The following is a 10805-nucleotide window of genomic DNA, read 5'->3' as shown; positions in this document are numbered from 1 at the left end:
TCCAGTGCGGGGAGTGCGGGATGCAGGGATGCAGGCAGGGGTGGGGTGTGATGCAGGTGGGATGCAAGTGGAATCCAGGAGGGATGCAGGTGGAAATGCAGGTGGGGTGCAGGTACGACTCAGGTGGGACACAGGTGAGATGCAGGTGAGATGCAGGTGAGACGCAGGTGGGACGCAGGTGGGATGCACATGGGATGCAGGTAGATGTTGAGACAGTTGGGTGCACTCAGCTGTGTCAATAGCTCTGGACCTCAGTGCTGTGCCTGGAGTGCCAGAATATGATGGGTCCCAGAGGGAGGGCCGCGTTCAGATGAAGACTGTGAATGTCCACATGTGCGTAGCCCCAGGGCTGTGGCCCTGTAAGGACCAGGGATGCCACCTGGAAAATCCTGTAGTGTCCTGTGTCAGCTGGTCTGTGAGGGTGTGAACGTGCAGCCCTACAGGGCATGCTCCCGGGACAGATGCACCTGTGAATAAATCCACGTGGATGTCGGAGGGGCTGAGCCCTGAGCCCAAAGCCCAGCTCCTTCACTGAACTGTTGGGCAGCTTTGTGCCCTTCCTCAATCTCTCTGAGCCTTAGTTCTCTCCTTGTAGGCAAAATATCTGTGCAATAATAATTCCCGCCTTGATGGTCATGGAAAGATTGAATAAAATCTAGCTCCTAACATCACCCAATTAGGTTCCTTTCCTTCCTTTTCCTTTCTAATCTTAGAGAGAAAGAGATTAGGAAAAGCAAGAGGGAGAAAAATGCTGGCAAAGCAGACAATAGTGTGTAGCACCTGGTGCCCTCACAGCGAGCGTGACCATGGCCTGCAGCAGCAGGGAGCCATATAGCTATGCCCAGCTCCCGGAGAGGGGCCAGCGTGGGCCCTGGGCTCTGAGCCCCTGTGGCTAGCATAGCACTTACATCTCTTGGTATAATCAGGACACCTTGGCATGGAGGGAGGCCACACTGTGCCCCTAACCTCTGCCATCTTGCCACCCCAGCAGACTCCAGGGACTGGGCCTGACTTTGCCCAGAAGCCTGAAAAACCCAGAGGCAGCCTCCGCCTCCTAGGCGTGATGCCTGCGCACAAGGGACCTGGGTCCAGGCTGTGGATGTGGCCACCGCGGTCCCCTGCAGCAGTGGAGAAGGGCAGCAGCTACCTGGTGGCCTCTTAGTCTCTCTGAAGCCAACTCTTGCAGCTTCCTCTTGTTCAACTTCCTTCCCGGAAGCTTGTGGGGCAGGTGGTTATTACTCATAACGAAAAGGTGTGAAAAGGAGTGACTTGGTTCTCAGTCCCGCCCCAAATGAGTCACCTTTTTTTTTTTTTTCCTCCTTTAAAATTGAAAGTCAATGGATGGCTTTGGTGTTATAAGGGCCGTTCTTATCTGATTGTTGCATTAATATGATCCTCAAAATCGACTAAAGGAGGATTAGGATAAATATTTTGTATTAAAAAAGGCACTCATTTCAGTTGAGATAGGGTTTTAAGTTTTAGAGCAGAGGGAAGAGAAAAATGGTAATACAAAAATGAAAATGTAAATAAAGATTTTAATCCCAGCGAGACTGGAATATGCAGGTCTTGCCCTTGGAAGGGGCTGAGCCATGTACTGCCTCAGTGGAGCGGCGTGCAGATCCCCCCAACCCCCCATCCCCGGGCCGCTCTCGAGGAGTGCTGTGGGTAGATGCTCTACTCTTGCGGGGTTCCTGTGTTTGCCTTCCTTGCTGTCAGCGTGGCCTTACGTCCCTGAAGAAGCAGGGCTCCCAGGGCCCCCCAGCCAGCGTAAATGTTAGCACTGTTGCAGGGATGATAGCCGCTGGTTTTTAATCGTGCCTTTACACACACTCCAGATCTGTTTGAGTCTTATTTTAACTATATCGCCTAGATAAAGGGACTCTCCTAAGAAATATGGTGTCCTAAGTTCACTACCAACCCCACACTCCTTGGGTTTCTGTTGTTTGTTTGTTTTTGAGACGGAGTCTCTTGCCCAGGCTGGAGTGCAGTGAGGTGACCTGGCTCACTGCAACCTCTGCCTCCCGGGTTCAAGCAATTCTCCTGCCACAGCCTCCCAAGTAGCAGAGATTACAGGCATGCGCCACCACACCCTGCTAATTTTGTATTTTTAGTGGAGACGGGGTTTCACCATATTGGCCAGGCTGGTCTCGAACTCCTGACCTTGCGATCCACCCGCCTCGGCCTCCCAAAGTGCTGGAATTACAGACGTGAGCCACCCCGCCCAGCCTATTTGTTTTAATATTTACCTAAGGTCACAGTCACATTTTATAATTTATTGTATCTGAATTTAGAGTGATTATGCACTGTGGATCTCAAGGCCTAATGTGAATTAACACTTCGGGGAAATGGAGAGTATGATAAATTCAGGCCGATGCAGGTACCTCCCTGCTTTTATGCATGGTTTGAGAATTGACCCAGCAGTTCAGTCCAGTTTCAGGAAAGCTCACAGTGGCCAGGTGCAGAGCTGCAGAGGGGAGGCAGATCCCAGCGATTCTGAGAAAGCCTGGCTTCAGGAGGAAGAGTGAGAGAGCAGGGACTCGAGTGGACCAGGGAGTGCAGAGGATGGGAAAGGAGGTAACTCCAGGGGAAGCGTGGGACCAGCTGGTTGTGGTGGGGGTGTAGTGTCCCATGTGTCCGTGCCCTGGCCAGGCGTGGCTCACCATGTACCGTGTCCTCAGTGCTGGCAGTGGCTCACTCTGTGTGTCAGCTTTGTGTGTGTCTTCCTTTTTGAGCAACTGTTGAGCCTGGGATCTCCAGCCCCTTTGCATTCGTGGTTCTGGTCCTGACTGCCATCCTGCTGTTCCTGTTTGAAACTGTGTGTGGGTTTCCTGATGAACTCCCCATCCCAAGCAGACACCCATAGGAAACCAGCTCTGCTCAGGGCTCCTGGCCCTGAAGAAGGCGGCGAGGAGGCTGTGTTACAACCCTGGACCCCGTCACAAATTAAATGAGCTCCCTTAAGCTGCTTCATCCGCTGTGGCCTCTGTGCTGTGAGGTAAGAAGAGCAGAGTTTGATCGAGGGCTGCTTGAGATGGCTTAACTCTCCAGAGTGATGAATGCTTCCTTATTGCCCCCAGATGGGCAATTTTCTCTGACTGCGAACAAAATGTAGGAAGGTAAAGGAGAATTAGCAGACAAAGGAAGCACCTCCAAAAGCTGCCCTAGGACACAGAAACCCCGTGCTGGACCCACAGGCTTTCTGGGAGAGCAGGACCCTGAGGGCTTTGAAATGAGCGGCCTCATTGTTCCGGGGGTGGCGGGGGGGCAGTGCTCCACCTGCGCTACCCCTTTCCCCCACACTCCTATCTATCACCCATATACACTGACAGCTACAGCCTATTTTCCTTCCCATAATATCTGCCACACCCATGGTCACCCAAGCCAGGAGTCCTAGAGTGAGCCTTGGGGAGAAAGGCCCCACAGGTGTTGCTGAGACCCACGCACCTGCGGGGAGACACGAACCCCCGTGGACCCACTTCCTATCCCCATGACCTTCCAGGATCTCTGCCTGGTTCTTTGTACAATCACGGAGGAGACAGCTGAAATGTTCCCTTCGGGGCATTTGTAAACCGAGGTTACTTCCTGTTTTCAGGAGGAAATGCACCTGGAGCTGGGAGGGCTGTGCTGCCAGGCGAGGCTCCCATCCTCTGAGTCACCCGCCCCGCTGTCTCCCCTGGGGACCACACGCTGTGCAAATCCACCATCCATCCATTACCGTCCATTATCAGATGGAAACCTTCCAGCCCCTAGTGAGAAGCGGGAGAGCACTAATGTCCACATGGGGACAAAGTTATTGACCATGAACTGAGGAAATGTATTTTTTTTTTCCTCCTTTCCCCTGTGATTGGAATTACTAATTAGAACAACATGAAACTAAAATGGTTCCAAGGCTGAAACACTTGGAGAAGAATCTCTTGAAGTCCGTTTTTTTAATCACTGGGCTGAGACTAAAGTATGCTGCCAACATGCCAGATTATTGCAAATTAGCCAAATTAATTAATCTAACTCAGTCCTTGGCTCTATTAATCATGTGTTTTAGGTTTTTATGAGAGAGAGAATATGTGACTGTTTCAGCATAGTGCATAGCGATGAAGTTCACAGGCAGGTGGCTTTTCTTCGGCTCAAAGCTGGTATCTGGAAATCTAAGCAGTAAATAGGGTTCCCTCAAATACACTCAGTAAATTTCACAGTTTCTTATTTTATTTTGTTTGCGTTTGAAAATATCTACCTTTCTGCTGTTAAGATTGTAAGAAGTGAGTGTTATTTTTTCCTTGAGTACTGAAATGTGTTAAAAGACTGGCTCATATGGGACCCGTTTTTATGATCCTTCTCTTTTAAATGCCAGAAATCCAGAAGTATATTCCCGAGAAGAGATTTCTGTTGAAGTCATTTATGGACTAGAGTCATTCTAGATTCTCCAGAAACGTCCCAAGCCGAGCCCTTGGTGAGGAAGTAATGTGAATCACACCCAGTCCTCCTACCAACGCCTCACTCATTGTCTGGAATGAATCCGAGACCATGAGCTCTTCCTGCACCGTGAGTGACGATGCACATTGAACTTGCATGCTCGATGTGTTCCTCACAATTTATCAGGAAATGCTTTGCGTGGAAAAACAGTGATGGTGGAGAGATCAGGCACCGTGGTAGGACATGCAGCCTGTGTGACGTAGGGCCCATTATTTTCACCATCCTACAGATAAGAAAATTAAGGCGAGGTGTCCCAGTTCACAGTCATCTGATCATGATGGAGCAGTGGGGTGCTCATAGGGAAACACGCTGTTGCCCCGGAACGCTGAATTTCTACCAGACCGGGTAAAGGGGAGGAGCCATGCAGAGGGGCAAAAGCTGCTGGAGCGCAGCTGCGTCTGGTCCTCAGTCCTGGGCTCCTGGCAGAGTCTGAGCTGGGCGCTAAGTGCAGTCGTGGAAAATGGCCTGGACTCTGAGCCAGGAGCTCTGACCTCTTCCCTGGCCTGGTTACCATCTTGAGTCAACATCTCTGGGCCTCTGTGTTCTCAGAATGAGTGACGTGGACTCCGCCACCCGCAAAGCCCCGGATGCCGGGCGTGCAGTTTGCTGGAGCAAAGGGAAGAGGCCCTTTTTTTTTTTCTTTTTTTTGCACTTTTCCCAGCCATCCTGGTTCATAGGACACTGGCAATGAAAGCCATTATTACCATTCCTGTTAGTGATGCTAATGAGAATAATTTGAATTCATTTGACACGTTTCCTGGAAGGGGCCCAGATTTTATGATTATTGCTCATCTCTGCACTTCGAGATTCTGGCTGAGTCCCAGAGAAGTGGAAAAATACTGTGAGAAAGGTTGAACTTGTGTTATTTCTGGGTTGACTGGATACAGGAAGTACAGCAATCTTAGGAAAAACATGTTTACATATTTCTCTGGATATGTATCTATATATCCTTTTTAGGGTTGGGAGGGTTGATGTTTACCGAAAGGTTTGAACTTCAGCCTCAACTAGCTGATCCCTGACCCACATTAGGTTTTGCAAAATTGGTTCAGCGCCCCACCCCCAAGCAGTTCCTATAACAATTTGGGAGCTGGAGAAGGTAAGGTAACCTCCACTTCAGTCCCCAGGGACCATGAAGAAGGCATTTCTGGGAGGCAATGGGCTAGAACAGGGACTTTGCAAAGTCCTGTAGAGAAGCAATGCTCACATGTTTCCCACTGCTTGTCAATATTTGTCTCGGCAACGACTAGACAATGAAATGCACAAATATTATGAAGTATTTGGGAATTTTGTTTAAATTACTTCAGGAAGAGAAGTTGTCTTTTCAGGACATTGGCAGATGGGATTTAGAATGGTCCCAGATGGAATTATCCCAGCTAAGAGGTGCCTCTCCCAACCCTCAACCTCAATTTTCTTTTAATTAGTGACTACCATTTTTTATTATATCTAGCTCAAAAACTTTTTGGTTATTCTTGTATTTATCCTGACCTCAGCATGTGCCTGACTTTCTGTGCTATGTTATCTTGTACTTAATTCAGTCCTGCTTCGTGTACATTTTTTTGACAAAGAATTGATTGCAAGCATGGACTTAGCGTTAGTTCCTGCTTTCTAATAAAAGCCTCCCTTTGTAACCCAGGTCAGGCATTTCAGAGATGTGCACAAAATCAACACTTCCTATAGAGATTACGTGCACATTTTCTTTTGGTGGAATAATGCTTTCACTGGAATAATAACGTTACCTTTTTTAAAAGTATGTTAAAAAGTTTAAAACGTTAGGAATCTAGGTTCTCCCTTTAGACTGCACAGCTGATGCTGAGATTGGAAGTAATATGAGAGACATAAATAGGGCCTCAATATGCCTTTGTTTAAAGATATTAGGATCATTTTGGCCACTTACAGCAATCACAAAAAATCACAGGACATCTGTGAAGCATCCCTACAGTTGGCTCACACTTCACAGCCAAGCACACATTTTTATTAGATGACTTTGCTTTATTCCATCTATTTTAACAGCTATATGCTCCATGCCTTCATAAATCTTATTCCTGTGACACACACAGGTTTTACCAGCTGGTGTACTCATGACCAAGATTTTTACCTTAAAGCAATCTTCTTTTACATGGCAATGGATTTAAATGCTAGGCTGGCTTCTGTATTGTATACACTAATGCACACACTACATACACTGACACACACAAACAAACATGTACGGACAATTCTGACTACTAATGTCCTGGGTAAAATTGGTTCCCCACTAAAATTCATGTGTTGACATCCTAGTCTCCAGTCCCTGAGAATGTGACCTTATTTGGGACAGGATCATTATGGAGGTAATCCATTTAAAATGTGGTCTTTAAAGTGGGTCCTAACTCCCTATGGCTGGTGTCCTTATAAAAAGAAAAAGTTTGGGCACAGAGACAAGAGGGAAAATAATGTGAAGAGACACAGGGAGAAGACAGCCATCTACCAGCCACAGGAGAGGCCTGGAACAGATTCCTCCTCACAGCTGGGAAGGAGCCAATGCTGCCGGCACCTTGGTCTCTGCCTTCCAGGCTCCAGAGTTTCGAGAAAATAAATTGCTGCTGTGAACGCCTGCCAGTCTGTGGTACTTTGTCCTAGAAGCCTGAGCCGACTCACAACTAGTGGCACAAAGCTGCCAGCCGGTGGAGAATGGCTTTCAGCAGTTGCAGAGGCCGAGGTGGGGATGGTCAGTGCCAGGATCCCTTACCCCGGCAGCCGGGTGTGACCTGCCTCTGGCGCTGGACACACAGGATTTGGACTCCGGGCAGCCATGGTGTCAGCAGAATCTCTGTAGACCTGCCTGTGGGGTGATTCATCTCTGTTTGTCTTTACCCATTTTCTTTTTTTCTTTTTTATTTTTGAGATGAAGTCTCACCGTTGCCCAGGCTGGAGTGCATTGGCATGATCTCAGCTCACTGCAACCTCCGCCTCCCAAGTTCAAGTGATTCTCCTGCCTCAGCCTTTCAAGCAGCTGGGATTACAGGCATGCACCACCATGCCTGGCTAATTTTTCTATTTTTAGTAGAGATGCCGTTTCACCATGTTGGATAGGTTGCTTTCGAACTCCTGACCTCAGGTGATCTGCCCACCTCGGCCTCCCAAAGTGCTGGGATTACAGGTGTGAGCCACTGCACCCGGCCTGTCTTTACCCATTTTCTAAGCCAAGCAATGGCTCTTCACAGATATATTTTCTTCTTAGATCATTCGAAGTTACTGTGGGTTGCAACTGACAATCTTGACTGACACAGAAATTGGTACCAAGATTGGTTGTAGCCAGGAGGCTCTGGAAATTTGAGATGGTTCTAAGAATTTTCTAAATTTTAAGTACCTAATTGTTTAAGTACCTAAATTGTAGGAACAACAAAGAACCGTACAAAATAAATTTCAATCGCCAGGAAGTTCTTCATATTGAAGCCGTCCTCACAGAGTTAGCAAGAATTCTGGACAGAAATGTAGTTATAGTTAAGTATTAATCACGCTGCACTGTGGCCCAGTTTCTTGTAAAGGGAAGTCACCGAGCACGAGGTACTGGCCGTTCACATTCCTGTAGAGAGGAGTCCTATAAATAGGATTTCTGTAAGGCTTTTGTTTCAGAATTGCTTCAGATGTTTTTCAGATCTCAAATTCCAGAAAAATAGCTGAGCCCACCAATCTGAAGTCTCCAAAGAGCAATGGAATCAATCTGAGAATACAGCTTCTTCCTCTCCCTGTCTCATGATGTCACCCTGCACTCTTCAACCAATGGAATCCACACCTCGACCCACTCCAAAACCCTTAAAAACCCAGGCCGGGCATAATGGTTCACACTTGTAATCCCAGCACTTCGGGAGGCCAAGGAGGGTGGATCACAAGGTCAAGAGATCGAGACCATCCTGGCTAACATGGGGAAACCCTGTCTCTACTAAAAATACAAAAAAAAAAAAAAAAAAAATTAGCTGGGTGTGGTGGTGCCTGTGGTCCCAGCTACTCAGGAAGCTGAGGCAGGAGAATGGCGTGAACCCGGGAGGTGGAGCTTGCAGTGAGCTGGGATCGTGCCACTGCAGTCCAGGCTGGGCGACGCAGTCAGACTCCGTCCGTCTCGAAGCAAAAACAAGCAAACAACAAAAAAACAAAAACCCTAACCTTGGCTGGGCTCGGTGGTTCACACCTGTAATCCCAGCACTTTGGGAGGCTGAGAAGGGTGGATCACCTGAGGTCAGGAGTTTGAGAACAACTTGGCCAACATGGTGAAATCCTGTCTCTACTAAAAATATAAAAATTAGCCGGCCATGGTGGTGGGCGCCTGTAATCCCAGCTACTTGGTAAACTGAGGCACGAGAATACCTTCAGCCAGGGAGGCAGAGGTTGCAGTGAGCTGAGATTGTGCCACTGCACTCCAGCCTGGGCGATACAGGGAGACTCTGTCTTAAACAAACAAACAAACAAACAAACAAACAAACAGAAAAACCTAACCCCAAACCCCTCTGAGAGACAGATTTTAGGTTCCTCCTGCCTCCTTGTCTGTGTCCCTGAGACAAAACCTCTTTCTGTGCTGCAAGTTGGTGTCTTGGCATGTGGACTTGCTGTGGGGTACGTGTTGGGCTTGCAATGAGCCTATTGCTGTTACGATAAGATACGGGGGAAGAGTGAGATGCGGGGCTGCGCTGCACGGTGGACACCAGCTGCTATGAGTTTCACTCTGATGAAGGGAGGCGGTGGGAAGATGAGCTGCTGTCATTTTTCTTCTGCTTGGCAGGTATTCACAGGACTTGACTTGGATTTCAACGTCTCTTTTGGTTCTTACTTTTTTGTTCTGTTTTTATCTGGGATTTGTTAGGAGAAAGACAGTGAAATCTAAACAGCTGACAGAAATAATTTTTAAGGCTCAGAACAGAAAACCAACTATTAAAGAAGGCATTGAGCTGAGTGAGGTCTCTAGGATCAGACAAAACCCTAAATGGTAAAATAGGAGGGATTGAGGAGGTGATGGTGTTTTCCTATTTTCTCCTTAATTTAGAGGAAAAGGAAGAAGGAATAAACCAGTATGTTCCGCAGTTTCAAAATACATAAATAAAAGTATAACTCTGCAATGCTAAATCTGAAATGCTGCTCAAAACTGGAAGCTTCCATCATAAGAAGGGCATGCAATTGTCTACCTAAACATTTCAGGAAAATCAAGATTTTTTTAAGGTTGAGATATGGAAATAAAGTTTCCACAGAGTGTATAGGTTGGTATTTGTATTTCAAAAGATTATTTTAAGGTTTTGTGTCTTAAATGAGTTGTGCAAAGTCTAGTAATTACAGCTTGAAGATATTCATGGTCTTCTTGTCTCTAGCCTTGCTGTCAAATAATCTAGCATCCATATTCCAATCAAAGTGGCTATTCTCAATCACATATCTGCTTCTGGATATCACTTAATGTGATCCAGCCTCCCACTAGCTCTCGACACCCAGAGTCCTTGTGCCTTCACCCATCTGTCTTGAGTTCCCTTCTGCACACGCCATCAACCCGTCCAATGCACAAGATGTGGAAACCAGTAAACCTGGCTTTCTCATCCTTCCTGTGCCTCCCAGCTGTGCAAATTGGGTCAAATTAACTTCTCTCTACTTAGTCTTCTTTGTACAAGATGCAGATAACCATACTGTCTAATAAGATTCATGAGAGAGGAAGTAAAAACAAAAATATGTAATTCACCTGCAAAATGCCTGACTCAGAGCAGATGTGCCTTTTCCTGTTCCCACTCTGCACCCATGAACATCCCACCATTACTCGTAAATAGGCCGAGTAAAGGGAGGTTTAATAGAGGTAGACCCGGTGGAAGTAGGCCTAGTAGAGGTAGCCCTGGTAGAGGTAGGTCTAGTAAAGATAGGCCTGGTAGAGGTAGGTCTAATAGAGTTAGATCTGATGGAGTTAGGACTAGTAGAGGTGGATCAAGTAGAGATGGATGTAGTGGAGGTAGATCTTGTGGGGGTGGATCTCGTGGGGGTGGATCTAGTAGAGGTGAATCTCGTGGAGGTGGATCTAGTGGGGGTGCATCTCGTGGGGGTGGATCTAGTGGAGGTGAATCTAGTGGAGGTGATCTGATGGAGGTGGATCTCATGGGGGTGGATCTGGATCTGTGGAGGTGGATCTGTGGAGGTGGATCTGTGGATCTTGTGGACTGGAGGGGATCTCAGGGATCTCATGGAGGATCTATGGAGGACGGAGGTGGATCTTGTGAGGGATCTGTGGAGGTGGACCAGTGGAGGGATTCATGGAATCCATGGTGGATCTGGTGGATCTCATGGAGTGGACGGATGGAGTGGAAGTGGAGGTGGATCTCATGGGGGGGATCTTGGGG

General features: G+C 47.6%; 1 long non-coding RNA gene across 1 annotated transcript; it reads left to right on the top strand.

Annotated features, from left to right (window-relative positions):
• Positions 1–2190: 2190 nt before the first annotated feature.
• On the top strand, positions 2191–6098 carry LOC116269510. The gene is made up of 2 exons (XR_004177125.1): positions 2191–2995; positions 4346–6098. It is a non-coding gene; the product is annotated as an uncharacterized LOC116269510 (long non-coding RNA).
• Positions 6099–10805: the final 4707 nt, after the last annotated feature.

The sequence above is a fragment of the Papio anubis genome, chromosome 11 (genome assembly GCF_008728515.1).
Source record: "Papio anubis isolate 15944 chromosome 11, Panubis1.0, whole genome shotgun sequence".
In the NCBI taxonomy this organism is placed as follows: Eukaryota; Metazoa; Chordata; class Mammalia; order Primates; family Cercopithecidae; genus Papio; species Papio anubis.
This window is presented reverse-complemented; position numbering and strand designations above follow the sequence as displayed.